Below are 25,989 nucleotides of genomic sequence, written 5' to 3' on the forward strand. Positions count from 1 at the left end.
GCTCAGTATTACTGACTGATGAACTGGATAAGTTCTGGGCTATTAGCCTCTGTTTACCATGCTGTGGAATGATATTAGGGGGTTTTTCCCTACCACCTCGCCCTCTATAAGAGGACTCTCCTCTTCCTCGAGAATTCATATATGTGGATAAAAACCTTAGGATAAATATTCTCGAGTTAAGAAATCAGGAAGATGATTATCTTCACCTTTTTTATAAATGATTTCAAAATCAAAAGGAGCTAAATGAGCCTGCCATCTTGCAAACATTTGCTTAGAAACATCATGTTTAAAATCTTTATTAAACATAAATTTTGCAGATTTGCAGTCAGTTTTTATAATAAACTTTTGATTATATAAATCATCTTGAAATTTCAAAATACATATGACAATAGCTAAAATTTCTTTTACTACGGTGGAATAATTTTTCTGAGCAATATTCCATTTGCCAGAATAAAATCTAATAAGATATTCTTGTTTAGTTTGGGGATCTTTCTGTTTTAATATTCCTCTAAAACCTATATCTGAGGCATCAGTTTCAACTATTTTATCCCATTGGGGATTAGCAAGCATAAGACAAGGAACATTTTTAACATTTTTCTTAATATTTTTAACAGCTATAGTATGTCTTTCAGACCAAGGTAAAGGATTTTTGTTTAATCTATTATATAAAATAGCAGAATCTTTAGTAAGATCTTTAATATAAGGAGAAATATAATTTAAACTTCCTAAAAATCTTTGTAACTGAGTTTTATCAGTTATAATGTCATGAAATTTAGAACCAAATTCTATACTTCTTTGTATACGAATTATTTTACCTTTCTCAATCATATGACCAAGAAATCTAATATTAGTTTGAAATAAAATCATTTTAGATTTTGATATGACAAGTTCATTTTGAATAACAATATTTTTAAACATATCTAAATGTTTAAAATTTGTTTCAATATCATTAGAAAATACTAAATATCATCAATATAAACAATTATAAAATTGCTATAATGATAAAAAAATATCATTCATTATTTGTTAAAATTCAGAAGGGGCATTTTTAAGGCCAAATGGCATTACTGTCCATGCATAATGTCCTATTGGAACATTTAAAGCAGTTTTATATCTATCAGATTCTTTTACTTGAATCTGCCAAAATCCTGATTTTAAATCAAATTTTGAAAATATAATTGCATTAACAAATCTATCTAATAAATCTTTTTTATTAGGAATAGGATGCCTAATCCATTTTAAAACCTTATTAAGGGGTTTATAGTTAATGACTAATCTAGGAACTCCTCTTTTCCTGCTCAAAATGTTTATTAACATAAAAAGCAGTACATGACCAAGGAGATTGAGAAGGCTTTATCAAACCTTTTTCTAATAAAGAATGAATTTCATTCTTACATAATTCTAAATATTCAGAATTCATTTGACAAGTACGAACTTTGGTAGGAATATTCTTTTCATCAAAATTCTCTTCATATGGAAGAGAGATAATATGCTTCTTTCTATTCCATTAAGCATTAGGGAGATCATTACATATTTCTAATGAAAATTTATTATAAATAAGTTTAATTTTTCCCTGTAATTTAGGATTTTGTAATTTATCATCTATAGTTAAAATATTAACTTCTTCTTTTAAAAAATTAATTTGAAAAGATTTCCTATTCAATCTTTTCTTGTAATTCATTAATAATCAATTAAACTTGCAAACAACTTCATTTTTCTTTTTTTTAGACCCGAAATAAATTTAATGCAGCTAAAGCTCTAAACTTCCATCCAAGATACACATCACCGTGGCCAGCAGCGGTTGCGTAGATGGGACTATATTCTTTCGACATATCCATGATGCCTTTGTTAACTGATGGACCCGATGGAATCTGAGAAAATCCAGCCATGTCATGTTGGGTTTGTCCCGAAAACCAGATCTAAAACGCAGCGAAAATTTAAAATTTTTAGATCTACGATATTTCAGGGACGATCGATTGCCTTTGATTCATATTTAGTATATATGTGTAAATAAAATAAATACACGAATAGAGCTTATCCACACGATCTAGATCGTGGTGACGACAATCTTGTCCAAATCTGACTACACGACTTGACTTTGCCACTACTACGAACCGCCAAAATCCGGTCCACCAACTGTATATATCTTCCTCGAAATAGTTGGCACTAGACAACTATCCGATTTTCTCCAAACAAATTAAGAAGCACGAAAATCAGATAAAAATTTATTTCATCAATCAGCCGAGAGCGAAGTTGAGAGAGAAGCAAGAATTATTTTATATATTAAACTCTTCTTCAATCACACCTCTATTTAATTACACGGCTTATTTAATGAATCAATGTCCTACAATCATTTTTAAAACATTATCATTTCAACACTTCCGTAGAACAATTGAATTGCATATTCCTTTTTCATTTCTTAGTCCCCACATTATAAATGCATTGTACAATCAATATTAAAATGCATCACGTGGATACCTCTTATTTCATTCATTGAAATGCCCACTTATTTATATATATAATATATATATATACACACACACACACACTTATATATGTCATATATATATAATATACATGTTCCGATATATAATCATATATATATAATAATTCAACAAATCCAATATTTCAAAAATATAACTTTTATTCGATTTTTCGTGCTTACTTATAATCACTATTATAAGTTAATCATATTAAATTTATTATTATTAAATCCAACTCTTTGAATTTAATTATTTTTGTTCGGGTAGATAACAATCAGTATTTGTGTGACCCTCAATGGTTCAGCAATACAACTAGCTGTGAGTTCACAACTTCTTTGTGATTCAGAACAACATTTGTTCTTATTCGAGCTTACCCTAATTAGCTCCATTCTTTTCATCAACCCCTAGATCAAGAATGTCAGTAACCCAACTCTGATTGCACTCATCGGATCATGATAAGAGCGTCTAGTAGCATCGCCCCATGATATTTTAGGTATCACTGATAGTGCCTGCAAGAACCTTATGCTATGGTTAATGTACAGTATGTTCCCTTCAACCAAGTATATCCCGATCGAATATGCAACTACTGGTATATCGAGAGTTGCTAATTAATTCGATAACAATATGATATATCTCTGATTAATAATAATAGCATTGTATGTGCAACTAGAGAACCACCTTCCCTAAAACACATTTATTGATCTGGCCAGAGACTTCTTGCACTATTAACTAATCAGATTACATAGGATATCTTCACCCGTAGGTGATCGGTGAATCCCCAACTACAATATATTGGCTCCTACGTATTTCGAAACTACACCCAATCTCGTCACTTTATGACCCTCAGTGGAATCGGTAAACAAGTCAAAGTGCATGCTAATACGCAGAGCCTCCATATTGTCCCGGGTCAAAGGATTAATGGTGTACAACCATAACCATGGACTATTTCACTCGATAAGTGATAACCACTTGGAAGGTCCCAGAGAGGGTTGTTCAGTGCATTATCACATGATCACCCATCTATATGAATGAACCTCTCCATCCCTTGTCAATGAAACATAACGTTTTCATCACATATGCTAGTCTCAAGCTCAAGCGATCTTTATCCTTGTTTTAGGCGGCTGAATCAACTAGGAACCGATTTAGAATATACAGTACACTTCCTAATGAGTTTCATGATCTTATGTTGAAAGGCAGACCTCATGGTACTTATTGTATATTCAACGACTTTATCTATGCAGCTTGCATGAGTATACAGATAAAGTAAATGTCATAATATGATTAAAATCATAAAATATTATTAAAATAAATATTGTTGTACATTAGAGTCAATAAAACCCTAGCCACAAGTTGGCTTGTCGGGCACCTACTCTAACAATCTCCCACTTGCCCTATAGCCAACTACCCATAGATCTCAGACCCATTTCTTCACGATGCTTCTCAAACAATGGTCCTGGCAAGGGCTTTTTCAGTGGATCAACAATGTTATCTGCAGAGGCGACTTTTTCTACTGATATGTCTCCTCTTCCCACAATTTCCCGGATGATGTGGAACTTCCTCAGTATATGTTTGGATCGCTTATGAGACCTCGGCTCCTTTGCTTGCGCAATGGCACCGGTGTTGTCACAGTACACCTGGACTGGATCAACTCCTTGAGGTATAACGCCCAACTCTTGGACAAAATTCCTCATCCAAACTGCCTCTTTTGCTGCAGCTGATGCAGCTATGTATTCTGCTTCAGTGGTCGAATCCGCTGTGGTGTCTTGCTTGGAACTCTTCCAAGAGACAGCACCACCATAGAGCTTGAATACAAATCCAGAGGTTGATTTCGAATCATCCACATCTGATTGGAAACTAGAATCAGTATATCCTTCCAATTTTAATTCTCCATTCCCATAGACCATGAAAAAATTCTTAGTTCTTCTCAAGTACTTAAGAATATCCTTCACGGCTTTCCAATGCAATGGACCAGGATTCGACTGATATCTGATTGCAACACTCAGTGCAAAAGCAATATCAGGTCGAGTACATATCATACCATACATGATATTGCCAATAGCAGACGTATATGGAATGCGGGTCATGGATTCTATCTCATCATCAGTCTTGGGGCACATAGACTTGGATAGACTCGTACCATGACACATTGGGAGATATTCTCTCTTGGACTCCTCCATAGAGAATCTCCTCAGTATGGTATCAATATAAGTAGATTGGGTAAGCCCTAGAATCTTCTTTCATCTATCCCTGTAGATCTGTATTCCCAATACATATGATGCTTCACCCATATCCTTCATGGAGAATTTACTAGCTAACCATATTTTAGTTGACTGTAACATCTCTACATTATCCCAATGATTAGTATGTCATCAACATAAAGTACTAGGAATGTCACTGCACTCCCATTAACCTTCTTGTATACACAAAACTCCTCAGAATTCTTAACAAAATCAAACTCTTTGATAGTATTGTCAAATATGATATTCCAACTTCTTGATGCATGTTTGAGTCCATAAATGGATCTCTGAAGTTTGCATACTTAATGTTCACTTCCTACTGATGTGAATCTTTCAGGTTGAGACATGTAAATCTCTTCCTTAATATCACAATTAAGGAACGCTGTTTTCATATCCATCTGCCATATTTCATAGTCATACCATGCTGTTATGGCTAGCAATATCCTAATTGACTTGAACATTGCCACTGGAGAAAAAATTTCCTCATAGTCAATTCCTTGTCTTTGAGTATATCCTTTTGCTACCAGTCTAGCTTTTAAGGTCATTACCTTCCCATCCGCCCCAAGTTTCCTTTTATAAATCCATTTGCTTCCTATAGGAACAATTCCCTCAGGTGGATTTACTAAGGTCCATACTTGGTTCGAATACATGGAATCCATCTCGGACTACATGGATTCAAGTCATTTAGATGAATCGGCATCTAATAAGGCTTTTTTGAAGTTCCTTGGATCACATCCAGGAATAGGCTCATCTTGGCCCTCTTCAAGAAGCAGGCTCATCTTATTAGGTGGCCTTGAGACCCTTTCGGATCTTGTTGGAGCTTGTGTCTCTTAGACTGGCTGTTGGGGTGTAGGTTCTACATTTTCAACAGTGGGTGTATCTTGAATTTCTTCAAATTCTCTAAGAAGGTGGCATTCCTTGAAACAAACACTTTTGTTTCTTTGGAATCAAAGAAGTAATATCCAGCAGAATTTCTTGGATATCCCACAAAGTAGCACAATTTTGCTCTACTATTCAATTTGTCTCCCACTACCTGCTTTACATAAGCAGGACATCCCCATATTCTTAAGAAAGAATATTTGGGATGTTTTCCCATCCAAATCCCATATGGAGTTTTATCCACTGCTTTTGTATGAACATTGTTCAACAATATTGCCGCTGTTTCAAGCGCAAATCCCCAAAATGATGGCGGCAATTAAGTGAATCCCATCATAGATCGAACCATGTCCATCAATGTACGATTACGACATTCTGACACACCATTCATCTGTGGTGTGGCAGATGGGGTCCACTGTGAGAGAATCTCATTTTCTTTAAGATAGTCTTGAAATTCAATGCTTAAGTATTCTCCAACTCGATCAGATCGAAGTGTTTTAATACTCTTTCCTAATTGTTTCTCTACTTCATTTCTGAATTCTTTGAACTTTTCAAAAACTTGAGACTTGTATTTCATCAAATACACATACCCATATCTCGAGAAAGTCATCAGTAAAGGTAATGAAGTACGATTGCCCATATCTTGTGCTAACACTTAGCGGGCCACACACATATGTATGGATTAATTCCAGTAGATCATGTGTACGCTCTAATTTTCCTAGGAAAGGGGCCTTGGTCATTTTTCCTTTCAGACAGAAATCACATGTCTCAAGAGATTTTATATCTGACTGATCAAACATGCCCTTTCCTATTAACTTGTGCATCTTTCTTTGGGAAATATGTCCTAGCCTAGCATGCCACAAGTGTGCTTGATTAAGACAATCTTTCTTTCTTTTATTTGTTGTTGAAATCATGTTTACATGGACATTTTCAATAGGAATATCTTTTATTTTTAAATTGTAGAGATCGTTTTGTAACTCCTGTTCCAATCAAACATTCATTCTTGTAAATTTTGCAAACACTTTTAGCAAATAAACAAGAAAATCCATCTTTATCGAGCATAAAAATGGATACAATGTTTTTAACCAAATCTGGAACATATAAAACATCTCTTAATAACAACTTAAAATTATTGTCTAACATCAAGAAAATATCTCTTATAGCACTAGCAGCAACTCTTGCTCTATTGCTCATTCTTAGAAAGGTCTCATCCATCCCTAAGCCTCTTACTTCTTGTCATCACCTACAAATCATTGCATTGATGAAAACCACATCCAGTATCTAATACCCAAGAAGTTGAGTTAATCGAGATATTTACTTCAATGTAAAACAAACCTTTGCCAGAACCTTTCTGAGCTAGATATTCCTTACAATTGCGCTTCCAATGTCCAGGCTTATTGCAGTGGAAGCAAACATCTTCTATTGTTTTAGGCTTTGCAAGTCCCTTAGAAGTGTTTGTAGATTGCTTCTTCTTGGGTTTGAATTTGTTGGAAGGATCAGAACGTTTCTTTCCTTTCCTTTGTGGTACTTTTTTCGTCCCAGACGAGGAACCCACTAGGTAAAAATATTTTTCCTTTTTTTATGGTGGCTTCATATGTAGTAAGCATATTAACTAACTCTTCAAGGCTAGCCTCCATCTTGTTCATATTAAAATTCAACACAAACCCATCAAACGATGCTGGCAGTGACAGTAACAGGATGCCTGTAGACAACTCATTTGGTAAGACTATTTCTAGTCCTACCAATTTTTCGATGATCCCAATCATCCTCACACCATGCTCATGGACCGAGGCCCCATCTCGCAAACGTGTAGTCATGAGTTCTTTGACAGCTGCATGCCTCAAGGGACGAGTCTGTGCACCATACAACTCTTGTAGGTGTGTGTAAATGTCAGTGGCATTAACAACATCCTTAAACCGCCTCTGTAATTCATTTGACATCGAAGATAGCATATAGCTCTTTACTTTCAAGTCATTGTCCCACCATTTCTCTAGCTTTTCGAACTCATCAACAGGTGCATTGGCTGCTGCCTCTTTTGGAGGAGCTTTAGTGAGCATATATGCTATCTTTTCAAAATTTAAAACAATTTTAAATTCCTTAGCCAGTCATGATAATTCGGTCCGGTTAACTTGTTTTGATCAAGAATCGCAGATAATGGATTTCGTGTCGTCATCGTAAACATACTGAAATTGGAAACAGATAAAAGTTATTGACTATTTTAAATATTTTATAAGACGTAAAATAAGAATTTTTATTTTTTACGAATTGCCTCCCACTATTTTAACATTTTCACCACGCATTGATGAAAAATGGGAAATCTAATTTCCTTAGTGAGTACGTAAGGCCCAATTGCTAAATCATGATCCCAATTATCTTGGAAAATCACAATTTTCAAAAGGTAGATTCCAATTGCAACTCCTTGCAACCCTTACGTAATTTTGCCTCACGTTTGATGAGAGCCCATTATAGGTGCTCTTTCTCTTCACGTGTCAAGCCCGACCCATCAATATTGAACTTTAGTGGACGGTCACCATGAGATCCCCATTATCTAGGCCAATGTCATGGGAGTTCCACATAATTCGCATCAAATATGTCAGTGGAAGTCACAGCTTTCCGGCTTCCAGACCTCCCTATTATCTAGGCCAAGGTCTGACCGCGGGTAGCATTCATCATGCAACCACTGTTGATGGAAGACAAGGAAATATTAAACTTTCTTTTAATTTTTCCTTTTAATGAGCTTTGATATAAATTTTGAATTTCATTCAAAATAAGGGATTTTAATTTTTGAAAATTTGTCTCATCATTTAAAATCTCATGTCTTACTTGTTTGTTTGTTTGCCGATTCATGCAACTATATTTTATTCCATGCAACATCATACGTATAAATAAAATATACAAACAACATTCATCATACATCATATGTATAATTAATTAATGTAGATGATTACGGCATTTTCCTATGTGATCCACGTGAGCCACAGCGTGGATCATTGATCTTTCTAGAGTAATGCAGGTATGCAATGCAATCCTATTACATTGCAGCTTCCATTTTACAAGTCTTCATTCTTCTGCTTCATCTTCTAATTTATACCTCCCATTTATTTTAATGAATTACATTTAACTATTAAATCGTGAAGACAGTAAAATAGGGATACAAACCGGGGTGGGTAACATCAGAAAGTAAAGAGAGTGAGCTCGCAGGCCCAATTAAATATTACAACTTTAAAATTTAATGAATACCTAAACACATTGGTCGAGGCTCGTAATCATCCACTATGCAAATATCTCAATATATTCAATAATATTAATTAATTACATCACATGTAATTAATATAATTAATTTAATCTATCGTTTCCATTAATCATATTTCAATTCAAAATTAAATCAATAAATTAAATAAAACAATTTATTTAATTTCTAATTGATTAACTTTAAATTTTGTGGTAAAATCATATTTTACTTTTAATCATAATATTAATTGAGAATAAGATTAATAAATTAAATAAAACAATTTATTTAATTTCTAACTAATCAAATTTCCAATTAATTGTAAAATCTCTATTTTACACCTAATAAATTAAAAATCAAATTTTAAATAAATTAAGCATTATGATTAATTCTTTAGAAAAATAAATTTGTAAAAATCGAGAATTGGACATAAACAAATTGAGTTTATATTTTAAAATATCATACTTATGGAAATGAGCTAGACATCATCTTCACGAAAGATGAAGCCTCCATTAAAAACTGTATCTTTCATGATCAATTACCAAGTTTTAATAATTGGCCAGAGACGGATGTATTCTAGGGCTAGCCCACTTTTTAATAATTTAGCGACGGTTTTTCAAAAACCGTCGCTAATATTTGCGACGGTTTTAGTAAAACCGCCGCCGATCTGGATCGGCGACGGTTTTAATTGCACCGTCGCTACTAGTGACGGTTTATTCAAACGGTCGCTAATAACAGTCGCTATTAGCGACTGTTTTTTGAAAAACCGTCGCTATTAACCGTCGTACATCAATGTCTTAGTCCAATCAAGTCCCGTCCATTTACAAGGATGAGACCAAATTTATCCTCTGATCCGCCCCACCTCAATTCTACAAAATTTCTCTCCCAAGTCCCAAGCCCTTTAGCGACAGAATAGAATTGCGGACTCCCGAAGAAATCGAATTGCTCATCGGCAAGGCAACAATCCAGGTAAGAATCGGCTATACATTTTTTATTTTGTTTTTTATAGCTTCTCTGTGTGTGATTTGTGGTTTCTTGATTGTTTGTTGTTGAGTTGTTGAGTGACTATTACTTGTTTATTTGGTTAATAATTATTTTATTCTTGTTTAAGATTATAAATTGAACTATTTCAAAATGGAATATCAATCTGCTGCAAAGAAAGGAAAAACATTGATATCCTCTTTCTTTAAGAAGAGAGATCGTCAAGCTAGTGAAGATACTTCAATTCCTACGGTCCTTACAATGCAACAGCAATCCAGTGAAAGTCTTCTATTTCTCAATATCCAAATTCCTTCATGTTTCTCTCCTAGAGACGATCATCAGTCTTCGTCTACTTTTATTGAACGAGATCTAGGAAAAAGAAAACAGATATGTGAATATCATGTTAATGTACGAGATGAGTTAAAACGTTCATATCTAAATATGGGGGCTTATCAACCAGATATGTTGGAGTATCCAGGTACAAAATTTGGAAGCCAGAATCGTCATTTTCAGAAAAAATGGTTTCAGAAATTTTATTGGTTGGAGTATTCGCCTTCAACAAATAAGGCATATTGTTTCTATTGTTTTCTTTTCCTGAATGATGTTAATTCATCTAATATCTCGGCATTGGTCAATGAAGGATTTGACAATTGGAAAAGGGTAAACCAAGGAAAAACATGTGCTTTTCTTGCCCATATTGGTTCTGCAGCTTCTTCACCTCATACTATGTGTGAGAGAAGGGCTGAAAATTTGATGAGGCCCTCACAACATATTGATAAAGTGATGCATGCACAATCTAAAGAGGAAAAAGAGAAAAATCGTCTGCGTTTGAGCACCTCAATTGTAGCTGTTCGTTGGCTAGCACTTCAAGGTTGTGCTTTTAGAGGTAACGATGAATCTCTATCTTCATCTAATCGTGGAAATTTTCTTGAATTGGTGAAGGCTTTTGCAAAAATGAATATAGAAATTGATGAAGTTGTGCTTGAGAATGCTCCAAAAAATGCCCAATATATCGCTCCAGAAATTCAGAAAGAGATTTTACATATTATGGCCAATAGAGTACGACAGATGGTTCGTGAAGAAGTTGGAGATAAATACTTCTGTATTCCTGTTGATGAAGCCCGAGATATATCTAAACGAGAGCAAATGGCCATTATAATGAGGTTTGTGAACAATCATGGGATTTTGACAGAAAGATTTTTTGCCATCAAAAGTGTTAGTGACACTACCTCAATGAATTTGAAAAATGAGATATCAAATGTTCTTGTTCATCATGATCTCCATGTTAAGAAAATCAGAGGCCAAGGATATGATGGTGCTAGCAATATGCGTGGAGCGTGGAATGGACTTCAAGCATTATTTCTCAAAGATTGTCCCTATGCATACTATGTCCACTGTTTTGCACATCGTTTACAACTGACATTGGTTTCTGCAGCTAAGGATGTTAGTGTTATTTGGGAATTCTTTTCTCATTTGGACAATATTGTTAATATTGTCACTTCTTCTACTAAGCGCATTGCTGAATTACATACTGCACAGAGAAATGAAATTGAGTATATGTTGTCAATTGGAGAACGTGATTCTGGAAGTGGTGCAAACCAGATTGGTAATTTGCAACGAGCAGGAGCTACTCGTTGGAGTTCTCACTATGATTCGATAAAAAGCTTGATAGGTATGTACACTGCAACTTGCAAAGTTTTTGAAGTTCTCAGTGATTATTCTCCAAATGGAAGAGTTAAGGCTGAAGTTCGGGGGATTTACAGAAACATGGCAAGCTTTGAATTTGTGTTTATTTTGCACTTAATGCATAAAATTATGAGAACAACAGATACTCTTTGTCAAATTCTTCAAAGAAAATCTCAAGACATTTTGACTGCTATCACATTTGTCACTACTACCAAAACTTGCCTTCAAGAATTTAGAGAATGTGGGTGGAATGAATTTCTTTAGGAAGTTAAAGTTTTTTGCTCAAGAAATGAAATTGATGTACCTGACCTTGATTGTCTATATAAGATTGGACGTTCCTGTCGGCAAACTAAAATAGAACATCATTACCACTTTGATGTTTTTAATGCGGCAATAGATTTCATTTTGATGGAGTTAAATAATCGGTTCAATGAGTCATCGGTGGAACTTCTTTCTCTTAGTACAGCTTTAGATCCTAAAAATTCATTTGACTCATTTAACAGTGATGATATTTGCAAGCTTGCGAAGAAGTTTTATCTTGGAGATTTTACAGATCAAGAAATTGTTGCTTTGGAGTATGAATTGATACATTATAAACTTGATGTGATGCAGAATTTAAAGGTTTCTACACTTGTTGAGTTGTGTCAGCAATTGACCGAGAGTGGACGGTCAAGTGTTTATGTTATGTTGACTAGATTGATTCATCTTGTTTTGACATTACCTGTGTCTACTGCCACTACTGAGCGGGTTTTTTCAGCAATGAAGCATGTGAAGACGGCACTTCGCAATAAAATGGAGGATGACTTTCTTGCCGATTGTTTGACACTCTATATTGAACGAGATTTAGCTAAACATATTGATGTAAATTCTATTATTGATGAATTTTATGTTTTAAAATCTCGTAGGGCACAACTTCGTTATACGATATAATGTAAATTTTTTTTTAATAATATATAACTTATCATATTGACTTCAAGCCCCCCCAACTTTTATTCCTGGATCCGTCCCTGTAATTGGCCAAATAAAAATTATTTGTTGCCCATCTCTTTTTTCATGTAGTGTACACGACATGAAGCTGTCATGTACCTCCATCATATGGAGAGCATACGAGCTTCTCGTGCTCGGCCAGCATATGTTCGCAACAGCGTGCAGGTAGAGGTCTAACCTCGGCTTTGGGCTGCTTCCGCTAGCGGTTACAATGATGAAAATTTATTTGTCCAAATTCCTTTCCGATCCGGTTAATCGATTAATTTTGGAAACGATCTATAAATTAATTATTTAACATAAATATGAATCAAAGTACAAACCTGGCTCTGATACCACTGTTGGGTTTGTCCCGAAAACCAGATAAAAAACGCAGCGAAAATTTAAAATTTTTAGATCTACGATATTTCAGGGACGAAAGATTGCCTTTTATTCATATTTAGCTATATGTGTAAATAAAATAAATACACGAATAGAGTTTACCACACGACCTAGATCGTGGTGATGACAAACTTGTCCAGATCTGACTGCACGACTTGACTTTGCCACTACTACGAACCGCCAAAATCCGGTTCCACCAACTGTATATATCTTCCTCGAAATAGTTGGCACTAGACAACTATCCGATTTTCTCCAAACAAATCAAAAAGCACGAAAATCGAATAAAAATTTATTTCATCAATCAGCCGAGAGCGAATTTGAGAGAGAAGCAAGAATTATTTTATATATTAAACTCTTCTTCAATCACACCTCTATTTAATTACACGGCTTATTTAATGAATCAATGTCCTACTATCATTTTTGAAACATTATCATTTCAACACCTCCGTAGAACAATTGAATTGCATATTCCTTTTTCATTTCTTAGTCCCCACATTATAAATGCATTGTCTAATCAATATTAAAATGCATCACGTGGATATCTCTTATTCCATTCATTAAAATCAAGGTCCGAGGGAGGGTTGTTCAGTACATCATCACATGATCACCCATCTGTATGAATGGACCTCTCCATGCCCTTGTCAATGAAAAATAACGTTTTCATCACAGATGATAGTCTCAAGCTCGAGCGACCTTTATCCTTGTTTTAGGCGGCAGAATCAACTAAGAACCGATTTAGAATATACAGTACACTTCCTAATGAGATTCATGATCTTACGTTGAAAGGCAGACCTCATGGTACTTATTGTATATTCAACGACTTATCTATGCAGCTTGCATGGGTATACAGATAAAGTAAATGTCATAATATGATTAAAATCATAAAATATTATTAAAATAAAGATTGTTGTACATTAGAAGTCAATAAAACCCTAGCCACAAGTTGTCTTGTCGGACACCTACTCTAACACGTCAGCCAGTATTCTCCACTTACCAAAAGCCTCGTGCCTTTCTACCCGTTCAGGGTCCTCACAAGCTAGTATGTTTACCACATCCCTTGCCACGCAGTATTCCTCTGCGCTAATTCGCTGCCTGTCATCCTTCGCCCGTACTGTGTCGATGGAATCAAACATGGCTGTTTAGTAATCTAGAGTTCCATGGAACCGACAAAAGATTGTTGAAGTGTCGTGTTGGATTCTTGTTCGACAAGGGTCAAAAACCTTGGGTGACAGTATATTAAGTCGTCTGAGGAGGAGGTCTCAGTGATTTGCGGTGCTCACGCGCTCATCTGGCACGTAGGTAAGGAAAATTCACAGCCAAGGCTTCTCCACGTCGAACCTGAAGATCATGCTCGAGCCTGACATCACATCCTGATATAGCAGCACCGTGGAATTCGAGTGGTACTCCAGATGGATCAGCTAATTTTATTAACCTCTGGTAGACTAGCTGAAACCCTTGAGCATGAGCTGATTTTGGAGTCGTCTACACCTGTGATTCGAATAGACGGGGGCCCACCAGGTTGATGCTAAACAGCCCGTATGAAGGACGTCCATTGACTACCTTGAGCGATTTGAAAATCTATTATGTGAATTCTATTCTCGGTTTCCATTGCTTCCCCGATTATTGTTAGAGTAGGTGCCCGTCGAGCCAAGTGTTGGCCGAGGGTTCATGATTAAACTCTATGTATAAACAGTCTTTATTTTAATAATATTTGAATTTATTATTTTGGCACTTCTTTATCTGTATACCCATGCTAGTTGCATAGATAAAGCCCTTGAATATACAAATAGTAGAAAGAATATGAGATGCTCATATGATGAGTATCATGAAACTCATATTTGGAATACTGTATATTCTAAACAGTTCCTAGTCGATTCAGCCGCCGCTAAGAAGGATATAGGCCGCTAGAGTTCGAGACTAGTATCTGCGATGTGAGTACCATGTTTCATTGGTAGGGGACATTGTGATGTCCGAGCATGCAGATAGGTGCTCCTTGTAGAGTGCACTGAACAACCCTCCATAAAAGGACTTTCCAAGTGGTTCTCACTTATCGAGTGAAAAAGTCCTAGTTTATGGTTGTACACCATTAGTCCTTATGACCCGGGACAACATTGAGACTCTATGTGCTAGAATTACACTTTGACTTGTTTACCGACTCTCATGGGGTCATCAGGTGGCAAGGTTGGGTGTTCTGTCGAAACATATAGGAGTCGATGCATTGTAGTCGGGGATTCACCGCTTACCTTCGGGTATGGATATACTATGTGTTCTCATGTATATGTAGTTTGAAATCTCTGATCAGAGTATGGTGGTAATTAAGAAAGGGGTTTCTTAGATTACACCATCGATACAACTAAGACATGACACATAGTATCGATTCATTGACAACTCTCGATAAACGACAACTCTCGATAAACCAATGGTTGTCGACCATAATTGAATGGTTCTTGCAGGCACTATCATTTGATACCTAGGGAATCATGTAAGCGATGCTGCTAGGCGTTTAACATGATTGGTTGGGTACTATCAGACTTGGGTTCTGACGTTCTTATTATCAAGGAGTTGATAAATAAGAATGGAGCAATTGGGGTATGCTCATATAAGGACATGTTTAGTCCGAATCACATGGAGATGTGAACCCACGGCTAGTTGTATCAATGAACCATTGACGGCCACACAAGTACTAGCTTTCTAAATCCCGTTGAGAAGTAAAATAGTTCAAAGTGTTGAACGGCTTATAAATGAGTTTATAAGCGTAAGGAAAAATAGAAGTATGACTTCTATGAGAGAAATGTAACTTTTAATTTATGAATGTGTTCCTGAATTAAAAGTAGGCCAAGTGAATAATGTATTTGAAAATTGTGATTTTCATAAACATTATTATGGACTAAATTAAATTAATTCAAGTGTTGAATTAATTAAACACTAGTGGGCCTAGTATAGTCCAAATAATTAAATTAATTCAAGTGTTGAATTAATTAAATAACATTGGGCCTTGTAGAGCTCAATTGGAAATAATTATTTAACTAGTGGGCTTGAGTAAAATCAAGTAAACTATAAATGGACTCAAATATGTTTGGGACATTTAAATAAAAGTCCATGGGCCTTGTAATTGTTACAAGCCCACTTGATATGCATGCTTGGGAGATGAAAGGTTGGAGAATACTTTTGATTAAAAAATTGGTATGGCATGCAACTTTTTGCAACACCTTTTTCCACACCCAAGACAAGTCTTCCCCCTCTCATACACATACCTTGGTCCGAAACTTGAGGGATCTCTCTCCAAGTTTTTTCTCTTCTTTTCTTCTTCAAGTGTTGAGGAAGAAATATTCTTCTCCTTGAAAAATCCTATTAATTTTCTAGTGCAAATTAAGAGGGGATTTACCTAGCAAGTGGTGGGCCTAATTTTGAAGGAAGGAGAGCTTGTAGATTGTCTTGCCTTGAAGAGCTTTGTTGTTTGACAACAAAGTTGGAGCCACAATCAATCTTTTAAAGATTGATAGGTATATCTCTCAAACACCCTATGTATGACATGTGTTTGTTTTTGTATTTGCTACACAAAATGTGGGGTGGCCGAAATTTCTTGAGTAAAAATTCGATTTTTTAAACTTCCGTTGCGCTTCCGGTCACCGTAACCGATCCCTTTCAATTATGGCGTCAGATGAAACGTATGCAAACTTGTAGTATAGGCAGATTTGATAAAGCACATGCATGGAAGACATCAATTGAGAACTCGTTGGTTCCTCGCACTAACTTCTTGTATATTATGCTTCCATAAGCCAACAATCTAGCCCGAAGCCCTTCCAAAATGTATGCGCTTAATCTTTCTAAAGGCTCGCCAGATACCGACACGGCTGCTGATATTGCAACATTGATTTATCTGTAAAAGAGATGGTGTCTACTTCTGAAACTATCTTGGAACAGGAAATAAACAATTGTTTCAGGTCCATATGTTGTGCCATTTCAAGGATTCTGTCGTACCCGGTGAAAAGAGTGTTGGATCTCGGTTTTCTCGTGCCCAAAACGGAGCAGAAGTTTAAAATTTTTATTTTATTTTGACAATCAAAATATATATGTTTGAGCACTGCTATGGTTTTATGAATAAGCATTCATATGGAGTCTAGTAATATACCTTTAGTGAATTAATTCACTTGGCTCCAACTAATCCGGTATAGGCAGATATAGCTCTTGATGAATTCCCTACGAACTTTCTTCAAGAACTCCCTTTTTTATTCTTCGAATCAGGTCCACGACTAGAAGATTTGTTCCTCTTCCAAATAGCACTAGAATATTTGGAAGAAGTTTCAACGTAAGAGATCAAATTGAGAGGCGGCTCAAGATCTTGAATAAAATTCAAGTTGGCCGAAAATTCTTTGTGAGGAGAGGGAGGATTTTCGAAAATACCAAGTGTTATGGAGGCTAGGGTTAAGTCTCCTACTTAAATAAACCTCCATGACCTAATTATCATAATATAATAATTGGGCCTATTTAATTAAAATTAATGAGCTTGATTAATTAATTGGATTATTGGACTAGTTTAATTAATTAATCAAAGTCCATTAAAACTTTAATTGTTTAGTATGTTGGACTTATACTCTTACATACCCTATTAAACACACTTTTCACTATATTTAATTTAATATTACTTTTGAGTTTAATAAATTAAATACATTATAAATTCAACATTTGAATTTAATATTTAAATTATAAATTCAACTTTTTGAATTTACTATCTTATAAATTCAACTCTTTGAATTTATTCTCTCAACGGGAACAAATGATCCAGTGCTTGTGTGACCCTCAATGGTTCAGAGATACAGCTAGCTGTGGGTTCACAACTCTTTGTGATTCAGGACATAATCCTTTATTCGGGTTTACCCTAATTTGCCACATTCTATGCATCAACAATTGATCCGGAGAATGTCAGAAATCATATTTCTGATTAAACCTATCGAATCATTGTAAGAGCGTCTAGTAGCATCGCCCCATGATTCCCTAGGTATCACTGATAGTGCCTACAAGAACCAGTAGTCTATGATTAACGTACAGTACGGTCCCTTCATCTCATATATCAAATCGAATCTGCAACCATTGGTTCATAGAGGGTTGCATAATAATTTGATAACTATGTGATAAATATAAATAGTGGCGTCGCATGTACTTTTTGAGAACTCATTCTCTAACGTCCATCTTATACTCTGGCCAGAGATTCCACGCACTATTATTTCATCAGATCACATAGGATATCCACACTCGTAGGTGAGCGGTGAATCCTCGACAACAATGCACTGGCTCCTATATGTGTCGCAACTGTACCCAATCTCGCCACCTGATGACTCTCCTGGAGCCAGTAAACGAGTCAAAGCACTGCCCTAGCATATAGAGCCTCAGTGTTGTCCCAGGTGGTAAGGACTAATGGTGTACAATCATAACCACGAACTTATCCTCTCGATGAATGATAACAACTTGGAAAGTTCGAAAGAGGGTTGTTCGGTATAATCATCATATGACTACCCATCTGCATGTTTGGACATCTCTATGCCCTTACCAAGAAACGCGGTACACAACATCAGATATGCTAGTCTCGATCTCAAGCGACCTTTATCGATGTTTTAGGCGGCTGAATCGATTAGGAACAAATTTAGATTATATAGTGTTTACAAATGAGTTTCAATATCGAATTACGATTCATTTGTATTAAAGTATAATCAAGGACTTTATCTATGCAGATTGCATGGGTATACAAATAAAGTAAAACATGACCATAAAAAGTTAAATTATATTAAAATAAAGATTGTTTATTACACTTGATTCAGTAAATTCCCTAGCCAACCGTTGGCTTGCAGGGCATCTACTCTAACAATCTCCCAATTGCTCTAGAGCCAACTACCCTTAACTTTAATCACATTGTTTCGCAATGCTTTTCAAACAATGGTCCTGGCACGGGCTTTGTAAGTGGATCAACAATATTATCTGCAGAGGAGACTCTTTCGACTGATATATCTCCTCTTCCCACAATCTCTCGGATGATGTGGAACTTCCTCAGTACATGTTTGAATCGCTGATGAGACCTTGGTTCCTTTGCTTGCACAACGGCACCAGTGTTGTCCCAGTACACCGGGACGGGATCAACTCCATTAAGAATAACGCCCAACTCTTGGACAAAATTCCTCATCCAAAATGCCTCTTTGGCTGCAGCAGATGCAGCAATGTATTCAGCTCCAGTGGTGGAATCCACAACTGTGTCTTGCTTGGAACTTTTCCAAGAGACAGCCGCACCATTAAGCATGAATACAAAACCAGAGGTCAATTTTGAATCATGTATGTCACATTGGAAGCTAGAATTAGTGTAGCCTTCCAATTTCAATTCTCCACCCCCATAGACCATGAACAAGTTCTTAGTCCTTCTCAAGTACTTAAGAATATCTTTCATGGCCTTCCAATGCATTGGACCAAGGTTCGCCTGATATCTGCTTGTAACACTCAGAGCGTAAGCAATATCAGGACGTGTCAATATCATACCATACATGATACTACCAATGGCTGACGCATATGGAATACGTGTCATCATCTATATCTCTTCATCAGTTTTGGGACACATAGCTTTAGATAGAGCAACACCATGACACATTGGTAAGCATCCACTCTTGGACTCTTCCATAGAGAATCGTTTCAAAATGGTATCGATATAAGTGGTTTGGGTGAGCCCAACATCCTCTTTGATTATCTCTATAGATTTGTATTATCAATACATAGGATGCTTCATCCATATCTTTCATGGAGAATTTACTTGCCAACCATACTTTAGTTGATTGCAGTAATTCTACATCATTCCCAATGAGTAGGATGTCATCAACATAAAGTACTAGGAATGTCACTACACTCCCACTAACTTTATTGTACACGTATGGTTCTTCAGGATTTTTAGCAAAACCAAATTCCTTGATAGTGCTATCAAATCGGAGGTTCCAACTCCTTGACGCCTGCTTGAGACCATATGTTGATCTATGAAGTTTGCATATCTTATGCTCACTTCCTACTGATGTGTATCCCTAAGGTTGAGACATATAAATTTCTTCTTTGATGTCTTCATTGAGGAATACAGTCTTTAAATCCATTTGCCATATCTTATATTCATACCATGCTACTGTGGCTAGTAGTATTCTAATGGACTTAAACATAACAACTGGTGAAAAAGTTTCCTCATAGTCAATTTCTTGCCTTTGAGTATAACATTTTGCAATCTGCCTTGCTTTGAAGGTCACTACCTTCCCATCCGCCCCAAGTTTTCTTTTGTAGATCCATTTGCATCCTATGGGAACGATTCCCTCAGGTGGATCTACCAATGTCCAGACTTGGTTTGAATACATGGAGTCCATTTCAGACTGCATGGCTTCAAGCCATTTGGTTGAATCAGTATCAGGTATTGCTTCTTTGAAATTCATTGGATCACATCCAACACAATGCTCATCATGGCTTTGGTCATGAAGAAGCGTATATCTTTCAGGTAGTCTAATAATCCCTATTAGACCTTCTAGGAGCTTGTGCTTCAACTACTGGTTGTTGGAAAATTTGTTCAACTTCTATAGTTGAGGGTAGTATCTTGAATTTCTTCAAGTTCTATCATCTTGCCTTTTTTATCTAATAGAAATTTTTTTCCAAAAAGGTGGCATTTCTTGAAACAAACACTTTTGCTTCATTGGGATGATAGAAATAATATCCAACAGAATTCTTTGGATATCCTACAAAGTAGCACAAAGTGGATCTACAATCCAATTTGTCTCTCACTGCCTGCTTCACTGAAAGCAAGACATCCTCATATTCTCATGTAAGAATACTTGGGAGTTTTTCCCATCCATAACTCATATGGTGTTTTATCAACTGCTTTAGTATGGACATCATTCAACAACATTGCCGCAGTTTCAAGCGTAAAGCCCCAAAACGATGTAGGAAATTCAGTGAATCCCATCATGGATCGAACCATGTCCAACGAGGTTCGATTACGACGTTCAAAAACACCATTCAATTGTGGTGTTGCTGATGGAGTCCACTGTGAGGGAATCTCATTCTCTTTTAGATAACCCAAAAATTCAGCACTTAAGTATTCTCCATCTCGATCAGATCGAAGTTCCTTAATATTTCTTTCTAGATGATTTTCTACTTCAGATCTGAATTCTTTGAACTTTTCAAATGCTTCAGATTTGTGTTTCATCAAATACATACCTATACCTCGTATGGTCATCAGTAAGGATAATGAAGTAGGATTGCCCATATATTGCGCTAACACTTAGCGGGCCACAAACGTCTGTGTGGATCAAATCCAGTAGACTATGCGCACGTTCCGCGTTTCCATTGAATGGAGTCTTTGTCATTTTTCCTTTTAGACAGGACTTACAAGTAGGTAGAGAATTTATGTCTGACAAGTCAAACATGCCTTCTCCCACTAGTTTGTGCATCATTCTTTGGGAAATGTGACATTGTCTAGCATGCCATATTTGTGCGGGATTTGGATCATCTAACTTTCTTTTGTTTGTTGTTGAAATAATGTTTACTTGGACATTCACTTATCATTTCCAGAATATTTCTGGCACATATAATTTCTTATGCCCAGACTTCTTGCAGTGAAATAAATATGTTCTGACTTATCGGGCTTTGTATGCCCTTTAAGTGTCCTTCAGAGTTTGCCTCTTATTGGGATTGTTCTTCTTGTGAAGGCAGAACATTTTTTTCCCTTACATTGTGGGTCATTTTTCGTCTGACGAGAGACCCATTAGAAAAACAACAATTTTCTGTTTTATGGTGATCTCATAAGTTATAAGTGTATTGTCTAGCTCTTCAAGGCTATCATTTATCTTATTCAAATTGAAGTTCATCATAACCCCGTCAAATGAGGAAGAGAAAGAAAACAAGTTGATGTTATCTAGTAACTCGTTAGGAATCACATATTACATGCCCACCACATTCTCAATAAGCCCAGTCATACGTACACCACACTCATGGGCCAAAGCCCCATCTTGCATACGTGTAGTCATGAGCTCCTTGAAGGTGGTGTGCATCATTGTATGAGTTCATTGAACCATGCAACTCTTGCACGTGTATTCGAATGTCAGCAGCATTCAACATTTCCTCAAACTGTCCCTACAGTTCATTTGACATAAAAACGAGCATGTTACACTTTAGCTTGCATACTATGGTCCTACCATCGTGCATGCTTTGTCAGTTCAGCATGACTGACAATAGTGTATATGCCATTTTATCCGAATTCAGAACAATTTTCCCAACTAGTCTTGAAAATTAGATTTGATTAGCTTGTTAATAATAAAAATGGATACGTGATGAATCGAAAATATACTGATACGGAAACAGAATAATGGTTGCTGATAATTTAAAATAATTCTAAGATATAAAATATGGATTTTATTTTATAAATCTCCCTCTCATTATTTTCACATTTCCACCACCCTTTGATGAAAAAGGGAAATCTTATTTCCTTAGTGGGCACGTAGAGTCCAATTAGCCAATTATAATCCCGAATAATATGAGTCCAATTATAATTTCTAAAAGGTATAATCCAATTGCATCCCTATGCAACCTCTGCGTGTTTTGCCTCACGTTTAATAAGGACCCAATAATATGATGTCATTTATTTTCACGTGTCAAACCAACCCATCAATATTGAATTTTAGTGGACGGTCGCCATGAGTTCCCACAATAATATAAGCCAAAGTCATGGGAGTTCCACTCAATTCACATCATATGTCCGGTGGAAGTCAGAGCTTTCCGGCATCCATGCCTCTCCAATAATATGAGTCAGAAAACTGTCCACGGGTAGCGATCAACATGCAACCACGATTTTAATTTTAAAATTGTCTTATCATTTTAATTTAAAATCGCATGCCACGAGTTTGTATGTTTGTCGGATTCATGCAACTATATTATCTAATAATATACATACATGCATACTACTATATATCGCATATATATCATAATATGACATTCAACAATAAATAAGGATGATCGATCACCAACACTATTAGATCCATATGAGCCAGACATGGATCCAGATCAAAAACCTAGGTGAATGCAGGGATGCAAATAAAATTATTACAAGAGCTTCCAATATTTTATATGTCTTCATCTTGTGCATCGGGCCCACCATCTTCCGGTGTTGATCTCTCAGTATTTCTAATAATTACATTTAAATAGCCATGGCACATAAGGGATACATCTCATGGGGTGGGAATGTGCCATAAACCAGGTCCACTTTAATAATATCAAATATTAACAAAATGAACAAAACTGTAAAATATCCTAACATACACCTAACACATTGGTCAAGACTCTCGATCATCCTTCATGCATTTAATATCAAACATTAACATCAATTTAATTAAAAAAATTAATTAATTGATAAATCATACATCTAATAATTTTATTACTAACCACCACAATTATTAAAGAATTTAATAAATTAAATAAACACCTTTATTTAATTTCTAATTAATTCAATAATAATTGATTTCTTTGTAAAACTCATTTTTACCATAAATAATTAAAAACATATTCTAATTATTTATTTTACAATAAAAATATTAATTTTCCAAAAATTAAATTTTCAAAATTGCGCGCACCCGTCACGCGCTGTGCTGACGCTTCGAATAGCGTTCGCGCGTGCAGCCGCCGAGCGCTGTGCGGAACCTCTGCACAACGCGAGTGCGGCACTGTGCGCGCCTGCCCGGAACAGTTCCGGGCAGCTCCCCAAATTTTTTTTTATTTCTGGGAAAATAAACTTTTTTATGGTGCATCAATTTTCTGAAAAATTTTCTTGTGTGGTTAGAAATAAATTATTCAATATGATTTAAAACCATACGATATAGAGAACCTGGCTCTGATACCACTGTTGGATCTCGGTTTTCTCGTGCCCAAAAAGCAGTGGAAGTTTAAAATTTTTATTTTATTTTGACAATCAAAATATATATGTTTGAGCAATCGTATGGTTTTATGAATAAACATTCATAGGGAGTTTAGTAATATACCTCTAGTGAATTAATTCATTTGGCTCCAACTAATCCGGTATAGGCGGATATAGCTCTTGATGAATTCCCTACAAACTTTCTTCAAGAACTCCTTTCTTTATTCTTCGAATCAGGTCCACGAGTAGAAGATTTGTTCCTCTTCCAAATAGCACTAGAATATTTGGAAGAAGTTTCAACGTAGGAGATCAAATTGAGAGCCGGTTCAAGACCTTGAATAAAATTCAAGTTGGCCGAAAATTTTTTGAGAGGAGAGGGAGGATTTTCGAAAATACCAAGTGTTATGGAGGCTAGGGTTAAGTCTCCTACTTAAATAAAACTTCCATGACCTAATTACCATAATATAATAATGGGCCTATTTAATTAATATTAATGAGCTTGATTAATTAATTGGACTAGTCCAACTAGTTTAATTAATTAATCAAAGTCCATTAAAACTTTAATTATTTAGTATGTTGGACTTGTACTCTTATAAGCCCATTAAACACGCTTCCCATTATATTTAATATAATATTACTTTTGAGTTTAATAAATTGAATCAATTATAAATTCAATATTTGAATTCAATATTTAAATTATGAATTGAACTTTTTGAATTTACTATTTTATAAATTCAACTCCTTGAATTTATTTTCTCAAAATTTAATTATCATAAATTCAACTCCTTGAATTTACTATATCATAATATAAATTCGACTCCTTTAATTTATTCTCTCAACGGGAACAAATGATCCAGTGCTTGTGTGACCCTCAATGGTTCAAAGATACAGCTAGCTGTGGGTTCAAAACTCTTTGTTATTCAGGACATAATCCTTTATTCAGGCTTACCCTAATTTGTCACATTCTATGCATCAACAATTGATCCTGAGAATGTCAGAAATCATATTTCTGATTAAACCCATCGAATCATGGTAAGAGCGTCTAGTAGCATCGCCCCATGATTCCCTAGGTATCACTGATAGTGCCTAAAAGAACCAGTCGATTATGATTAACGTAAAGTACGGTCCCTTCATCTCATATATCACGATCGAATCTGCAACCATTAGTTCATAGAGGGTTGCATAATAATTCGATAACTATGTGATAAATATAAATAGTGGCGTCGCATGTACTTTTGGAGAACTCCTTCTCTAACGTCCATCTTATACTCTTGCCAGAGATTCCACGCACTATTATTTCATCAGATCACATAGGATATCCACACCCGTAAGTGAGCGGTGAATCCTCGACAACAATGCACTGGCTCCTATATGTGTCGCAACTGTACCCAATCTCGCCACCTGATGACTCTCCTGGAGCCAGTAAACGAGTCAAAGCACTGCCCTAGCATATAGAGCCTCAGTGTTGTCCCGGGTGGTAAGGACTAATGGTGTACAATCATAACCACGAACTTATCCTCTCGATGAATGATAACAACTTGGAAAGTTCGAAAGAGGGTTGTTCGGTATAATCATCATATGACTACCCATCTGCATGTTTGGACATCTCTATAGCCCTTACCAAGAAACGCGGTACACAACATCAGATATGCTAGTCTCGAGCTCAAGCGACCTTTATCGATGTTTTAGGCGGCTGAATCGATTAGGAACAAATTTAGATTATATAGTGTTTACAAATGAGTTTTCAATATCGAATTACGATTCATTTGTATTAAAGTATAATCAAGACTTTATTTATGCTGATTGCATGGGTATAGCAGATAAAGTAAAACATGATCATGAAAAGTTAAATTATATTAAAATAAAGATTGTTTATTACACTTGATTCAATAAATTCCCTAGCCAACCGTTGACTTGCAGGACATCTACTCTAACAAAGAGAAGGTTGTGTGACTACACCATTAAACGAGTCACTGTCGTCGATATCAGATTCGGGCATATAAACTCGTTCCTCAGGAGTCAGGACCCACAGAGCATGGATCAATTTGTTTTCATCCTCAACAGCAGAAGATCCATTTAAGGGCGACCCATATAGAAATCTCTATAATCTGAAGAAGATTTTCATATTCAATTTCACACCTGCGGTAATGAATAAAGATTTGTCGAACGTGGAATTTTTTGGTAGAATTCATATTTGGCAAAATATTATTTTGATTGAAA

The 25,989-nt window shown here is 35.8% G+C and overlaps 1 pseudogene; it reads right to left on the reverse strand.

Annotated features, from left to right (window-relative positions):
- Positions 1 to 1,724: 1,724 nt before the first annotated feature.
- Positions 1,725 to 25,961, reverse strand: LOC142538569 (scarecrow-like transcription factor PAT1; annotated as a pseudogene).
- Positions 25,962 to 25,989: the final 28 nt, after the last annotated feature.

This window comes from Primulina tabacum, chromosome 3 (genome assembly GCF_025594145.1).
Source record: "Primulina tabacum isolate GXHZ01 chromosome 3, ASM2559414v2, whole genome shotgun sequence".
Classification (NCBI taxonomy): Eukaryota; Viridiplantae; Streptophyta; class Magnoliopsida; order Lamiales; family Gesneriaceae; genus Primulina; species Primulina tabacum.